We start from the raw sequence: 18,117 nt of genomic DNA on the forward strand, positions 1-18,117 counted from the left end.
GGTGGGTAAATCCAATTTTTTTGATACCTTTTCATCTGTTTTGTAACCGAGACCCTTGTAAAATAAAATTGCAAGTTTATTTTTTAAAATTATAATTGAAATGGATAAGTACATACATTTAGCATTAAAAATGAATGTACTTAAATACATACTAAATGTACTATTTGAAACTTATCGCAACTTTAGTATGTTTTAATAGTAATTAAGCTATATTTATATACAACATACAAGCATTGAGTCGAGCTTATGATTGTTTTTTTATATTTACACATCATTTTTAATACACTTGAAGTATATTGTAAATGTACTACTTTGCGTATTGGTGCATATATTGTGTACAACTTAATGCTACTGGAAAACAAACCTACAGCTTTGTTCTACAGTTCTACAAGTTCACTTTAATCAGTATTTAATGGCACTACATTTAATTTTTCTGTCAATACAATGTATAATGAAAAGCATATTGCTTCAAAATACATTTTATGGAAATACAGAGAAAGTATATTTAATGTGTATATTAAACATAAAATATATTAAATAGAAAATATACTTTTAGCATTTTTACCTAATTTGAGCAAACTTTTAATGTTCTTTTTTAGTTTTTTAGGTTTTAGTTTATTTGTTTTCAGGTTTAGTTTGTTTTGGCCTGTGCTTATCCCTGAAGTTGTATTTCCCGAATCTGATTTTTTCTGACCATATCCGATGTTTATTTGAGGCTGTTTACACAAATCTGTTTAACCCATACTGTGCTTGAGCTCACTGTAAAAAGTGCATATTATTCAGGCACAGTCAGGTTTTTATGCAGCCATGACCTGTAGCTGCATTCAGCCAATTCATTAGGAACACAGAGTGAATGTGATACAAGCCTACTGATATTATTGGAGAAGAGACATCACCCCAAATATTTCAGAGCTGTTAGCTTATTTTTTGCCACCAAAGTCCTTAAATTAATGCTGTTTTCCATTTTCCTGCTTCTCACAGCTTTTTCTGCCATGAAAAAAATAGTTTGTTCAGTTTAACTTAAAAAAAAAAAAAAAAAAACACCACTTCGGGCTTATTTTACCTGCCTAACTCACACCCAGCTTTGGGCATGGTGGCCCTGGTGCACATGGTCTGCTTCTTCAGATAACCTCTACAGTTTGTTAATGGTTTCTATGGGACGTTCAATAGAAGAGCTGTGAAAAGGAAGTATACTAAAGAGCATTAAATGTATGTTTAAACTAGGTAAAGAATACTAAAAGTGCATTTTCAATTTAATATACTTTCTCTGTATTTCCATAAATGAATTTTTACCAATATGCTTCAAATTTTACCTTGTTTTGACAGAAAATGTATTTGCAGTGGCATTAAATACTGCTTAAAGTACACTTTAGTGTGATTTTTTTTCCAGTATATGCAAAGTAGTGTATTTACAATATACTTCAAGTGAATAAAAAAAGTGTTTAAAAATTAGATACCTAAATCTACTTAAGTTCACAGAAGTTGTTCGAAAAAGCATTAAAAAGCACAATTTAATGTTTTTAAGTTGTGTTTAAATATAGCTTAATTACAACTGAAATATACTTTAATATGCTCCAAAAGTTGTTCCAAAATAGTACATTTAGTATGTATTTTAGTATGTATTATTTAATTTTAAAAAGTATGTACTTGTCCATGTTAAGTATACTTTCAAAATATATACTTAATACACTTTCCTTTTACAAGGGTAGTTATAGAGGCAGTTAATTACATTAATTAATTTAATATTAAATAGAGATTTACCTTTTGAAAGGAAAATAAACTCACCTTAATAACTGTGAGCGTTGTACATACAAAATGCTATTTACTTATACAATTACATATCATATTTTATCTAATTACTGTTTAATCAATTGAATTTGATGTGCACCAAACTTTTAATATTTTGCTGATCTTAGTCAGCTCTGTTCCGTTTGCCGGAACTGTTTGTTTTAACTCCTACTTGTTTACTGTCTATTTGTCTTTGCTGTGCATGGTGGGGTGTTGCACAACTGAAGAAGTTAATCTCATTCCAGTAATCCCACTGTAGGCTTATTGTCTGCTCTAAAATAAATACAGCTGTGACTAAACAGTTAAAGATCTGATTCAGGAAACTGCTGCACAACATCAAACAACTAGTAGTTTATGAGCAATTCAGCATTTATAAAAAGAAACAGTACACCTTCACAATAGTATCACATTTAAAAGTGGAAAAAGTGGGGAATCTCATTTCCTTCTTTACCTCCTTCTTCTATCCCATATTTTTTCTTTGACCTCCTTTAGGCCCTGTCTAAAGATGTTTTTTGCCCTGAACTTCTATGTCCTCTATTGCTAATGTACATTATTATTTTAAGTCACCTTGGATAAAAGTGTCTGCTAAATGTAATGTAACATAATGTAATAATGCTATGTAAATGAAACTCTCTAACTTCCTGTAATCTCTCTCTCTCTCTCTCTCTCTATATATATATATATATATATATATATATATATATATATATATATATAGTCCTAGGCCAGATAAACTGACACAGCTCCTGGACAGGGTTAACATACGGGTGTTGAGATTGGGCTTGTGTCCTAAACCATTATGCACTGATTTTTTTATTTCATTAATGGTTTAACAAATGTTTAATTATTATGGCTTGTATTCAAATCCATTCCAATCTTCCTTTCATGAACATTGTTTTTAACATTTATTGGATTATTTTCTCACATTTTTCTTTTTTTTTTTTTTTTTACAAATTCCCCTCTGCTCATCTTTGCTCCTCAGAGACTCAGCCTTTAGTGGATACTTCTTTTGTATGAAATCATGATTATAATCACCTGTGGAGATCACGTATTTGGCTTTACATCAATGTTTATTATAATTTTTCCCCTCCCTAATAGATCTAAATTGACACTGTACCAATTAGTTTTGTAATATACAGGAATAGCTATACAATAACCCATAAAATTAAGTTGACCAGACAAAACAATGAAATATGAAATAAAATATCTTTGTTAAAAGATCAGTATGGTTTGTTTGTAATGTTAAGACATGTTTCCTTAGACCCATGTATTATGGAATAAAAACATACATGCTCTGTCATAAAAGAAATTTGTAATTTTGTAATATTGTAATTATTATGCATTACTTGCATTTATAATCATGTTTAGAGTAACTGAAATAAATGCATCACTGTGAGTAAACTGTTTAGTATAAATGGGAGGGGAGGGGGGGATTGATTAATGTTTAAATAATGAAAATGATTCATTCAGGTTTTCAGTTCCCTTCAGTCACTATAAAAGACCCCTGTCTGTCTGCTGCTGGAAGACACTGAAGAGAAGACACCAGTAAGTAAGTAACAGTACTGATTTGAAACAAATGTTTTTCCAGGTGTAATATTTCTAGTTTAAGACATTTGTAATGTCTATTAATTTAATTATTTTTTCACATGTGAAAAGAACTATCATCATATTCAGTTCTGTGTACATAGTACGTATGCCTTCCTGTCATGCAAAAACCTTGTATCTATATTTCCTTCATTTTTTTGTTCATTGTATTCTGTCCAAATATGAACAGAAATGCCACATAATTAGAGAATTTCTTATACTTACTTTCTTTAGATTTTCTTGTAGATAAAAGGTTTTATGTGACAGATAAACACACACATGTTTAGTGCCAATCAAACACCTCAGCATTAGAACATTAGAACGCAAGAAATGTACGCCAAATGTGAAACATGAGGCTGGAAATATCATGGTTTGGGTTTGCTTTTTGTTCAAATATTGAACCTAAAGAGCTGGACCATGCAACAGGACACTGACCCAGAACATTTCAGTAAATCTACCAAAGAAAGGAAAGAGGAAATTGATCTTAATCATATTATGATGTGGTGAGGTAATTTAAATCAACTTATTCTATTCATCACACAACTGAAAGAGGTTTACATGGAAAAACATTCTCTCACTTGATCAGAGACTGTTAGATGGTTATAAAAACATGTTTAAATGTGGTTATTTCAGACAAAGAGGGAAATTCCGTACCTGCTATAATGGTGTAGGTTATTCCTACATTATGTCAGGTTAGCCTTTTTCTTTGTATTGCCTTTTAAATAAACTTTATTAATAATTTTCAAAGCACATTACAAAGTTACTACAATTCAAACATTTTTCATCATAATAGTCATTTCCTTACACAACATATACTCACCTCAAATATTCAATTATACATTATTCAGTCAATTATTTCTAATTAAAGAACATCTAGTTAAAAGTGTCCAAGGATATTTGTTTTTTATTTTAGAGTCCTTAATCTTTTAAGTTTGCAAATTATCTGTTTAAAAATTACATTTACAGGAATTTGTAAATCAATAAATCAATCTGAATATTGTCATCTTGCGGCGAGTTTTTCACAACTTACTGATAGTGATGCATAAAATGTGCCAAAAGAAGTCTCTAGTGTTAGAATCGAGAGTACTATTAAAAATTCCATAGAGGATCGTGTTGTGGTTTTAACTCAATATCATGGCAGATATCCTTTAGTAGTGACCACGTGTCCATTGGCACGTGGCACGTCCATTGACCACGTGCCCATTGGCACTCCACTAGAAGTTCCACTGTTTTATGAGCATGACAGTTCGTAAAAGGACATTCCTTTGTGGTCACAAAGCAGATCCATTATCTTTGTATTGCCATTACCCCTCAATATAGTTAAAATTAAGATTAAGTTACTAGATGCATATATATGCTTAAAAAAGAACATGTTTTTATTTGGTGGACTGATTTTTTTTTCACTTGACTGTAATAGTGATCTGGAAAGGATTGTGCATATGTTCTCTTTTAATTATGTTTCATCTGTAACATAATTTAAAATACAGTACTTTTCTATTCAGGCTACAAAATGTGGGGAAGGCTGTACAGCTGTTTCCTGGTTGATGGTGGTCTGGGCTGCCCCCCGGAAAGACCACGATCATTCAGAAGACCACCATCAACATCTCCACCATGGTAAGGATGAACCTCACCCCAGCCACGAAGGAGTAGATAATTTATGCCACAGACTCTCCCCCCACAACGCCGACTTCGCCTTCTCCCTCTACAAGAAGCTCTCCACCCACCCTGAAGCCAAAGGCAAGAACATCTTCTTCTCTCCACTGAGCATCTCCATGGCTCTGTCCATGCTGGCTCTGGGGGCTAAAGGTAACACCCACTCTCAGATCTTCAGCACCCTGGGCTACAGCACCCTCACTCCTGATCAGGTTAATGAAGGGTACGAGCACCTGTTCCACATGTTGGGACACAGCCAAGAGGCCATGCTGCTGGAGGCAGGAAGTGCTCTTGCTGTTCAGGAAGGATTTAAACCCGTCGACAAGTTTCTGAAAGATGTTCAGCATTTCTACCAAGGAGAGGCCTTCACTGTGGACTACTCCAAACCTGAAGTCGCTGTGCAAGAAATCAACAAGTACATCGCCAAAAAGACCAAGGACATGATCACTGACATGGTCAAGACCCTGGACCAGCATACTGGGATGATGCTCATCAACTACATCTATTTCAGAGGTACAGTAGCCATCATACAATATCATACTAGAAAAAAATATTTTAAATAGTTAAATTTTTTAAGGTACATGGAAAAAGCCTTTTCAAGCGTGGCTCACCCATAAAGCTGACTTTCACGTGGATGAGAAAACCAAGGTGACTGTGGACATGATGAAAAAAAATGGCTAATTCCACTTCTACCAGGACTGGGTGAATTTTGTCTCTATTATCAAGTTGCCCTACAATGACAAAACATCCATGATGATTATTCTACCTCGGAAGGGGAAGATGCAGGTTCTGGAGAGGAACATTACCAAAGAGCATCTCAAATACTGGCATGACAAATTATCCTACAGGTAATCTCCTTTACTAGACTTTTAGTTTCAGCTACAATATGGCTTCCAATGAAAAAAAAACTTATTTCTTGATTTTATTTAATAATCAACCCTTAAAGAACAGTTTTTAATGAGTGTAGCATTAAATTACACATTAAACAGCACAGAGACCGAGCTACATTATGCCTTTTAATATGCATTTCATTTCAATATATTTTAAAAAATCTATCTTTGTTGCATGTTAAACCCATTCTGTCAAATGAGTAAAGCAGTAAGCAAACATTCACATGCCATATTTTGATGTTCCATGAATCTCAATTGAGTGTGTAATTCAGAGACTGTCTCTGTTCTGTTGTTTAGAGAAGTGGATCTTTAAATGCCCAAGTTCTCCATCTCTGCTTCCTCCTGTCTAATGGAGACTCTGAAGGAGATGGGAATTGTCGATGCATTTTCAGAGACTGCAGATTTCTCTGGGATCAGTGAAGAGAAGAAACTGCAGGCTTCCAAGGTAATAAAAATAAAATCCATCAACTGCTCATAGGAAAACCTGAGTTGTGAACAGATGTTAAGACTAGATGTGTCAAGTGGTATGCAGTTTTAAGTCCTGTAAACATAAGCCAAAATTTGAAGTACATACAACTTACTATCAACCACATTTCTATCACTTACAACAGTAGGTCATTTAAATTTCCACCTAACTTATTCAACTTAACATATATTTTTTCCTACATTGTAAGTAATGCAAAATGCCAAATACTCAATACTGAAGCAGTTAGGTGATACACTTATTCTGTGCAACAGAGATCTTCCTGATGAGAGCCAGTTTCATCATATTGTTAGTCTTTGTTGCTTCTCTTTTTAGAACTGTCTTCTAAAGTATGCATATTTATATTATATTTCTCTGTCACATCAATCACTTTCGTAATCAATGTCATTGCACATTGCACTTTACTTAATTATTTAATTATTTAATGTGTTGTTGCTGCTGGATGCCTAAATTTCCTTCGGGATAAATAAAGTATCTATCTATCTATCTATCTATCTATCTATCTATCTATCTATCTATCTATCTATCTATCTATCTATCTATCTATCTATCTATCTATCTATCTATCTATCTATCTATCTATCTATCTATCTATCTATCTATCTATCTTCACTTGAAGATACTTTCAAAGTTCTTAAAATATTTCGGTTTGACTGACCTTTATTTCTTAAAGAAAGAAACCTCTTCAAAACTTTACAACTGATGCTCTCAAACACATTAAGAGGCAAGAAATTCAAGTAATTATTAACTATGAATTATTCAGTACAGCTGTTAACTGAAAGCCATTCAAGGTGACTATATCATAAAGCTGACTGAGAAAATGCTAATAATTCAATATGGTTTTCTTCATAGTTTGGATGACTTTAATATTAATCTACAATGCAAAAAAAAAAAAAAACATAGGTCATGCATTACGTGCTTATTTATTAAGATATTTAATTCTCAGTTTTGTTCAGTTTTCTCTTTCATTCCTAAAAATAAAAAGGGTGTCCTGGATGGAACATATTTGTTACTGTTTCACAGCACATCCATAATTTGATTAAATTGACACAAGAGGGAGCTCTTGCCTTGTTCCACAGCAGCCATTCTGACAAGACTGTCTGCTGATGTGTCTTCAGACATTTTTTTTTTCATTTAATTTATTTATTTTTAGAAAACAAGTATTTTGACACTTTATTGATTAATTGATTAGTCAACCAATTAACAGGAAAGAATACATGATAATTTCAAATCATTATTTAAACATACTCAGGTCTGATTCAGACGCTTTCCCTGTAATTAGAGACTGCCTCTGTTCTGTTCTCCATCTCTGCTTCCTCCTGTCTAATGGAGACTCTGAAGGAGATGGGAATTGACGATGCATTCTCAGAGACTGCAGATTTCTATGGGATCAGTGAAGAGAAGAAACTTCTCTCAGGTGACCCTGAGCTTATATGATATTTGTACACCTTTAAAGTTCCTGGTCTAAACTGACCAGCCTTATGTATATAAATGTGTAACTTTATAAAATTTTGATCATACATCAGATGAGCACTGTTCTTACACAACCTCACATGCATATAAATCCAGACTGGGAGCAGGGGAAGATCTTTAAAAGCAGACTATTCCTACAAGAAGAATATCTCATTGTTGCAGTTTTTGTGAAATATTGAAACAATGTGTTCTATGTGCCAATTTAAACATGCATTTATATGCATGTTTTATGGGTTTTTATTATTTTTGACCAGGAACTTAAACTAGGTAACGTGAACACAACAGACAGGTTAAAGCTAGTAAGTGTTGTTTTTTTTATAGACTATTATTGGAAACCTTCAATAAGTAAGAGTCGAATTCTGGGTAAAAGAAAAGAGTCTAACCCACTTTAGTGCTAAATTGATTACATAGTGGATTTTAAAATACTGCTGCTCTTCTATTTGGGTTGTTTTGTTAAAAAGGTACTTTTAATTTTATTATCACATATTATCACATTTAATATGTAACGACTTCCCTACAGGTCATTCATCAGGCAGTGCTTAAAGTTGACGAGAAGGGAACTGAAGCAGCTGCTGTCACCACTACCAGAGTGCTGATACCATTTTCACTTCCGAACACCATGAACCTTAACAGACCATTCTTGGTGTTCATCGTGGAGGACAGCACAAACACCATCCTCTTCATGGGCAAAATAAATAATCCGACTGCATAGAAGCAGCCAATCACCTTCTAATTTTAAGAAATGTCAAGGTAACACTTTATTTGGATGGTCTATTATAGATGCACCTCACCTCATTCATAGGAGCCAAAATAACATTCAACTAAATGTCTATTAAATGTAACTTAACTCTTATTTGACCCTTTATGGAAACTAAGTCTAATGGATCAGCTGTCATGTGACTTGGGATTCTAGGAATTGTCTTTGATAGGATGGGGTTAAACACATGACTGACAGTGCACAGGAAGGTGGATTGTGGGAGATGTAGTCTTCAGAAAGGAACAGGATCATATAAGTGAAAGGAAAGTACATAAGAGTGACAGCGTCACTAATATGGATAACACTCTTTGAGAACCTGCAAGGAAGTCCTTAAAAATATAGTAAAAGGCATGTAAAACATTTAATTTAACCAATAAAGCCACATTTTAAACAACAGAATTCTGAAGCAGCTACTTCAAGGTTTTTAAACACTTGGTTATGTTTTGCTTGCATTGTTTAACAGAGCCCAGTAATAACATCAGTGCATCATTTCATTCTGTGTATGCTGATTAAACATGCTGTTAATTATCAGGTGATGGGAGTTTAAAACTTGTGTATTATTGTATATCAGATGACTGAGGGAGATTAATAATTGGTTCTGCTAATAGAATCTGTCAGATAAATGAATAGTAATGACAGATTGTAGATTTGATGCAGGGTTGTTGGTATGCAGAATAAATAGTGACGGCCTCTTTCAACAAGCTTTTCCAAACCTTGAACTGGATTCATTTTAATAAAAGCTACTCAGAATCCCAAGTGGGTTCTAGGGCTTTCCAAAAGCACTGACCACAATTTAAATAGGAATTGCTTTCATGCTGTTGCATTCATTCCAGTACTGATCTTATAGGCCCTCTCTACTCTCAGCATTAACATCAATCAGAATCAAAGCACAGCATGGTTGCACTTTTCAAAAGTAGCTTCTGGAGCCAGGTATTGATTGGACATTGGTCATTTTCCTTGTGAAATATTTCTTATTTATTATATTTTATGTTTTAATTATGTATGTGCAAATTTTGTTTAGTAGCCACAAGTGAAGCTGAAGAATCTGGACTCAAATGCACTCAGCAGTGGTTAGCAGAACTGAACAGAACAAGTCAGGTGTTTTTGTAGTTGGTCACCATGTTTGTGCACATCTCAGGGGGGATTTTGACCCACTCCTCTTTGCTGAAAATCTCCAAATCCTTGAGTTTTTGAGAATGTTGCTTAGCAACTTGACGTTTAAGCTCCCTTCACAGATTTTCTATGGAATTAAGGTTGGGAGACTGGTTAGGCCATTACAGGATCTTAATATGCTTATTCTTAAGGCACTCTTTGTTGCCTTGGACATATGCTTTGGGTCATTGTCATGCTGGAAGATCTATCCAAGGCATTGTTGGCTTGGAGCACAATGCTCAGCTTCTTCAGATAATCTCTACTATTGGTCAGTACTTATCTGTGGGGCAGTAGAACACACTATATGGACTGTCCAGAAAGTGTTAGGGACATGTGTTGCAAGAAAGGGATTAAGCCTAGTCTACACGGCATTTTGAATATAGATTTTCCACTGGAAGGAAAATACAAGGCATGTATGGGAACATGTATGGGAACATGTATGGGAACATCCCTAAAGCTAGCTAGCTGTATGGGAACATCCCTAAAGCTAGCTAGCTAGCTAGCTAGCTAGCTAGATAGATAGATAGATAGATAGATAGATAGATAGATAGATAGATAGATAGATAGATAGATAGATAGATAGATAGATAGATAGATAGCATAATTTACAAACTATGTAAAAGGTGACAAAAAATAATAAACCTAATATTTGAATGAGGCATTTTAATATGATAAATAATCTTGATGGCTGTATGAGAGGTTAATACTGTATCTCAAAGTGATGTTAGCTATAGTACAAGTACACTCACACTTCATGTTAATATATATTCAATGCAAATATTAAGTTAAATGCCTGGAAACCAATCATAAAATAAAGATTTCTTACACAGAATCACCAGAGATGTCTGGGGATGTCTGTGGGTTCAATCAGGTTTTACAGGAATAGGGATTTTCAATAAATTATTAAAAATAACAGCAATTTATGAAGACGTCAGTAAGGTATGGTAAGACTGGAACAAAAATAAATTTGAACTGTACAGTATAAACTGCAAATCAACAAAGCCAAACAGTACCTGACCTTCTCTGGTCTTCATTTGCACACAGAAATTGTCTTTCTCAAAATAGTCCAGCTAGTTTAATCAGTTTAAGTGTTTTTCACAGCTGTACTTGATTTTACACACAGAAACTTTTCCGTTATTTCCTCTGGTTGCAAAACTTACTGTTATGTTCTCCCTTTGAGTCAGAGAAGACGAGAGTGGGCACTGAGATAATGTGTGTGAGTGGGTGTCTGGTGAATGTCTGCACTGCCTGAGACCAAAAGAAGCTGCTACACTGCAGAGCAACTCAGTGAACTCAACAGGGGATCAGGAGATTTTGCCCAAAGTCTCACTTTTTTATACTATTTTCATACTCTACATATTATACTCTAAAGACCTAGCATTTTATAAGCTAGCACTGTCCCGATCACAATCCCAAAACACTTAAATTTTGTGTACTAAATGGAAGTTGTACGGAAGTACATGCTTAAACATAATAGAAGTGAAATTAAGCTGTAGTGTTTTACTCTCACAGTTCGATCAGCAGCTCTTTTTGAAAAGTTAGAAGTTGTGCTTTTTCTCTGGGCTTGTTTTCATCTCTCTACCAGTGGTTCCTTTATCTCTCTGAACTTCTTCATCTCTAGTAGTGAATGTTTTATCTCTCCGTAGCCGCTCAGCCTCTTCAGTCAAGCTGTGTTGATTGGACTTGCCTGGGCAGCGCACGACAGACAGTCTCTGCTTTTTCTGCCTTTTTCTTTTTGTATTTTTTTTTGTATTAGAGTAGCATACTTTTAAGCTAGAAATAACTGAAGTTTGAAGAGGGACTACTCGCAAATAATCCTCTTTCTAAATGCAGCACAAAAATGTTTCCAGAAACCTTTGCTAGGAGGAGTAGGAGAAGTAGGAGTAATTGAATAGAAAATAGAAAAGCTGATCCCTTTTTACTTCCTAGCCAACCAGAGCTTCTGTCCATTTAATTGTGATAATAGTGTTTGTTTAATTTCCTGGATATATGCTGTAATGGAAACTGCTATTGTTCTTCCTTTTTATCACGTTTTTTTTTTATATGCTTTCGGAATTTAGGACTTTTCGTTTTGGGTCTGAGTTGTGAACCACAGTCCAGACCAAAGACCAGAGTTTGGTCCAGCAAAAATAGGTGGTTTTATTCCAGATCTACTGGAGCCATGAACCAGTTCATCTGCAGTGTGAACGCACTTTTCTAAATGGTTTGGATTTCAGATGCGAAATCAAGGCCACTTAATTTAAACCTCTTGAGACCCTCCATTCTCATATAGGGATGTTACATTTCTGCTTCTCTGCACCATGATGAGGACATTACACTCAATCGATTAAAAACAAAATGGCAGGAATCCCAGTCAAACATTTTTACAGCCAGTACAGACAGTAGCATGGGCCAGTAACAATTCTCAACCAATTTTACGTTTGAAACTAGTTTAATCACTTGTTGTGGAAAGCTTTTTGTTTTTGGATTAATCGGTTCATTTTGATCCCAAACGGCATCATTAAATGTTAAAATAATCTACTATCCCCATTTGAGGACAATGTTTTTGCAAACACAAAGTTTTGTTTTTATATTATCAGGTCCTACTAGCTAGGAGAACCTAAACATGCACAACAAGTAAATGTCTGGATCTCAAGAGGATAATTTTGTCATTTTGATCATTGGCCTGTACCAGTCTGATGCCAAAATTATTTGTATAACAGTCTTCACAAACATCTGAAAGTATGATTTTGTGATTCTGTGTGTGCTGCACTTTCTGAGTTGGATAGTCTCATTTATCCTCTGCTGGAAGCCTCTTCTTTTGCATTTAGACAGATGACATCACAAAAACAATTTAAAGGTCACAGCGGAGAGCAGGATGATCGGTAGGACAGAGCAGCAAATTTTAGGGTGTCTGGATGTACCCCAAGTTTCTCAAGTTCTCTTTTCTTGCCTGGATCCACAGCGAGCATGGTCCACACTCTGCAAACAGATTATTTCCCAGCACTTCAGCACATTATGATTTAATCCTCCTCCCACTGGAGGAAAAACACAGTTCATTGCATTTTTTAGAGCACAATTATTCACCCTTCAGCAAAGAACGTAGCCTGGAGCAACTCTCAGGCTGCTGAAACATGGTGATACATTCCCAGCTCTGGAACAAAAGGAACGCTCAGAGATAAAACAGCACGCTTAAAGGAATATTCCAACATTTATTCCCCAAAAAGTGTATTTGCTTTCACTGTTCGGTGTCTTTCACAGAATTCTATTGGATTTTCAAATATGTATGACTTTCACTACACTAAAAAAAGTATTTGACTTTATTTGATTCAAATGTGGCAGTTGTACATGAATATAAAATATTACATCAACACAGTTGTCTTTCATTTTAGGAGGTACTTGTAGCACATTCATTTGTAACTTATTGATAGATTTATTTAGAGCTCAGATCTTTCCAGAATTCTAGAAGTATAATTTTAGAAAATAGTCCTGAAAAGTCAGTTTCCTTTCATATTCTTAGATTTATTCATTTATTTTTCCTTGAAATCCATTTACACAATTTTTGCTGTTTTATGAGCCGTGATTAAAAGTAAAAATGAAATAGTTTTATGATGAAGCTGCTTCATCATTTAAAACGAGTCTAATATATAGAGTTACAGAAAAGCATGTCAAGCTTTTCTTCACATAAGCTATTAAAAAAAACAAACAAACAAACAGCAATGAAGCCTCTCAGAACTACAAATTGATCTCATAGTCAAATCATTGGAAAAATAAGTCCAGTATGTTTAATTTTCTCACTATAAAATCAGCCAGTTCGGGCCAGACTATCTGAATTCTGTCTCCAGGATTAAAGATTCACACATGTATTAGACTTCCTCAAGTTTGGCTCATGTTCTCTTAAATAAAAGCATCAGTGTGCAATCAGTTCTTTCCCATCCCCAGGCCAATCAGAAACACACAGTCCAAACACAGCGCTGGCTGAAGAACAGTACACCTGTACTTCACAGGCACTTCAGATCCTCACAGCTGATTGGACTCAGAGCTGCAGAGAATTTGTGTTCAGGATACAGCAATCATACATACATTCAGCTGGGAGATTTATTATAAAGTCACAGATAATGATGTAAGATTTTTTATTCTTGCCACCGGAGGCAAGCTGGACCACAGTCGACCATGTTGCTGTCTCGCTGTTATGAGTTTATGACCCCAAGTTTGATATATTTCAGAGTGAATTTTGCCATTCAACCCAAGTTTAATCAGGGGTTTAATCAGGGGTACAGTGCCAGTCAAAGGTTTGGACACACCTTATACTCAGAGATTAGTAATCAGTAGATTAATACTAAAGTCATCCATCTATGAAAAAATAGAATATTGTTTAATAACAAACCAGTAATATGTTTTATATTTTAGATTGGCTTAGATGACAGTTTTGCACAGCTTGGCTGGATTTTCTCAGTCAGCTTTATAAGGTAGAGTCACCTGGAATTCAGGCTTTCAGTTAACAGCTGTGCTGAACTCATCAAGAGTTAATTACTTCAATTTACTCAGTTACTAAAAACTTCTTGCCTCTTAATGTGTTTGAGAGCAAAAGTTGTGAAGAGGTATACAGTTGGTATACAGTGGATAACCCTGTTTGAGTAATGTTCAAATCTATATTATAGCAAGAACTACTTAACTAGGTAAAGAAAAAGTATTTTGAAAAGTATTCAAGTGTAGTCACAAATACCATCAAAAATGTTATGATGAAACTGGCACTCATCAGAAACGCCCCAGGAAGAGAAGAGAAAGGAAAGGAAAAGAATTGCCTCTGTTGCACAGGGTAAGTGATAAGGATAACAGAGTTAACAGCCTCAGAAACCAAAGTATTTTGGATTGTTTAACAAGTTTAAGTTACTACATGATTCCTTATGTGTTTCTTTCATAGTCTGGGTGACTTCAGTGTTCATTTACATTGTAAGGAAAAAATAAAACGTTTGACTGCTACTGTATTTTGTGAGCTCTGTTTGCTGAACAATAAATACACTTTTTGCATCTTTTTTTATAGTATTTTATAGTATGTAGGTTTAGTATAGTAACAGTAGGTTTACAGGGCATTTCCAAATATCCATATACTGAGCCTACAGCAGGTTAACTCCGCCCATTCGCACTCGAAACACAGACTACTATTTAAACACAATAAAATGCAGAAAAGCCAATGGGAACAAACATCATTTACATATATTTTAGTAAATGTAAGGGACAATATAAACTTTGTATAAGTTATTAAGTGTAGAGTTTGTTCAGGAGTGTTTCAGCCCCGTAAACCCACCCAAACATAAATGCACACAAAAAGAAACATATGATATGTGCCCTATGTCTACACTACTGAGGCGTTAGGTTTTCAACAATTCCTAATAATTTATTAAAGACACACAAAAACTTTAATTTATGATGATGTAAATGATGATGTTAAAATTAACATTAGTGGTTGTAGAAACAGCTGTAGTGTCACACAGTTCTGCTCATACTCATTAGCTCACACTTACAGCCTTCACCAAGGTCATGTGCTGCTCCACATGGGGTCCGAGTGTTTGGATGAAACTGTGCTCTATAAATAAGCTGCTGAAAATGGCTTTATTTACCTCATGAATATGCAGCAGCAGAAATCAGCCCTTTGGTGACGGAGATCAGGAAACATCAGGCTTTAATGTGTAACCCTTCTTTTCTCTCCAGCAGCTAATTCCATTAGATAGAGATAAATAAAGAACCTGGCAATGAAAGCGAATCACTGCTGGAAGCACTTCCTACACTTTACACACAGAAAACACACACACACTTCCCATTTTAAGGCAGTAGTTACTGGAAGTCATACACTAAAACCTTGAAACCAGTCACTGCACATACAGCTCTGGAAAAAAGTAACCACTTAAAAATTATGATTTTCTTTGATTTTACAAAATTGAAAACCTCTGGAATATAATCAAGAGGAAGATGGATGATCACAAGCCATCAAACCAAGCTGAACTGCTTGAATTTTGAACCAGGAGTGGCATAAAGTTATCTAAAAGCAGTGTGTAAGACTGGTGGAGGAGAACATGCCAAGATACATGAAAACTGTGAAAAAAAACCTTAACTTTTAACTTTATAATATGAACTTGTTTTCTTTGCATTATTTTAGGTCTGAAAGCTCTGCACTTTTTTGTTATTTCAGCCATTTCCCATTTTCTGCAAATAAATGCTCTAAATGAAAATATTTTTATTTGTAATTTGGGAGAAATGTAGTCCGTAGTTTCAGAATAAAACAACAATGTTCATTTCACTCAAATATATACATATAAATAGCAAAACCAGAGAAACTGATTCAGAAACAGAAGTGGTCTCTTAATTTTTTCCAGAGCTGTATGTTCTTGGAATACATCACCAGGCTCTGTTACATGGGTAAACTAGAGCAGGACATTAAGGCCAAAATTGGTAAAATAATTAATTAATTAAAAAAATAACACCTGAAAGTTTCCAGATTACACGTGTTATCAATGACAGGACAAATTTATATACATATATATATATATACAGCTCTGAAAAAAATATGAGATTCTAAAAATGATGATTTTCTTTGATTTTACCAAATTGAAAATCTCTGGAATATAATCAAGGATGGAATGGATGATCAGAAGCCATCAAACCAAGCTGAACTGCTTATCCAAAAGCAGTGTGTAAGACTGGTGGAGGAGAACATGCCAAGATGCATGAAAACTGTGATTTACAACCAGGGTTATTACACCAACTATTGATTTCTGAACTCTTAAAACATTATAAATATGATGTTGTTTTATTTGCATTATTTGAGGTCTGAAAGCTCTACATCTTTTTTGTTATTTCAGCCATTTTTCATTTTCTGCAAATAAATGCTCTAAATTACAATATTTTTATTTCTAATTTGGGAGAAATATCCGTATTAGTCAATTAATTTATCTATCTATAGTAGAACTAAAACATGGATCTCAGTTAACCTGAAGAACTGAACAGCGTTGTGTTATTTTCATCTTGCCAATGTTACGCTTTTTAGACATTAAGATAATGTACCTTAATGCGTAATATTCCCTGCAGTGCCTCTGTGTGTCTTCTAGCTCAGCCTTTGGGCTTTAATCAGCAAATATCATTTTCCACGCTGTTAGCTCACAACAGAGATGTGCACACAACAGAGATGCATGGAGTGAGCTTCTGAAGAGCAAAATACAGATTTCCCAGCATGTATCTCACATCTTTACCAATATACCAACTGGAATCTGCATTGATCAATTAAGATATTCAAAATAAGGTGTGGAATCACTACCCTTAATTCCCTTTATACAATTTTAGCAATGTTATATTCAAAGATTAGTGTTAGAGTTTATATTCTGAAATGTTGGTCTAACAATCCCTGATGTCAGGGCTCTTTGGATTCTACCAATGAGATGTGGAGCTACTTTGAGCCTGGACAAACAGCTTAAAATTGCTGGATCTTGGAAAGCTGCAGAAGAATGGAGGTGTGCTATTCAACAAAGGTTAGTACACTTTATCATGTTTTACAACACCAAAAGTCAATTTCACAAGAAATTAAGGAAAATCAGGAAATCTTTAAGGAAAACTAACAGTTTGGATCTCATTCAGTTGATGTTCATTAAGTCACTATTGGTAGGAATCTAATTCTTAGTTTTTATTAATAATGGTAACATTTGTGGGGTGCTTTATATTTGAGTAGTGCAAATGCAGAATAATGCTGTTACTTGTTTTGTATCAGTAAACTATGCTGGACCTCGTTAGCAACTCTGTACCTTAAGTCCAGAATTACTTGTTTCCTTATACCTGTTCTAACTAATGCAGACAAATAAAAAGGGTCCTATTTGGCTTTATCACATAAAGGGATAAAAGATTCAGCTGTATTCATACTTAAAAAAAGTATAACTGTTTTGCATAATTTCAGAAAATAGATCCATTACAAAAAAAAACAAAAACTTTGGAAACCTACAAAGTGCTGAGAAGTTCATGCGTGACTTTTGGTGAACTTGTGCCAGTAATTCAAATGTGGCGACACCTTGTAAAAATGCTCTAGACATCAAAACTGCACTGAGTTTTGTGGTTTACTTGATGTTCCTGATGTTTCTCTTTCACCTGCATGATCCAAAACTTTCCCTCCTGAAGAGTTTCATTACTGAAGGTTCACAGAGAGCCCACACACTTCAAAGATTTCCACCTGTGTGTGTGTGTGTGTGTGTGTGTGTGGGCAAGTCATTACAGCTACTTCAGTCCCGCACTGCCAGACATGCAAAAATATTCACGCACATCATCAAGAGGCAGCGTATTTTAAGAACAGCGAGACACGTAATCTTTTTGAAAAT

The 18,117-nt window shown here is 34.7% G+C and overlaps 1 pseudogene; it reads left to right on the forward strand.

The window, feature by feature from the left end:
- Window positions 1-1,090: 1,090 nt before the first annotated feature.
- LOC103041885 (alpha-1-antitrypsin homolog) lies at window positions 1,091-8,665 on the forward strand (annotated as a pseudogene).
- Window positions 8,666-18,117: the final 9,452 nt, after the last annotated feature.

This window comes from Astyanax mexicanus, chromosome 1 (genome assembly GCF_023375975.1).
Source record: "Astyanax mexicanus isolate ESR-SI-001 chromosome 1, AstMex3_surface, whole genome shotgun sequence".
NCBI lineage: Eukaryota > Metazoa > Chordata > Actinopteri > Characiformes > Acestrorhamphidae > Astyanax > Astyanax mexicanus.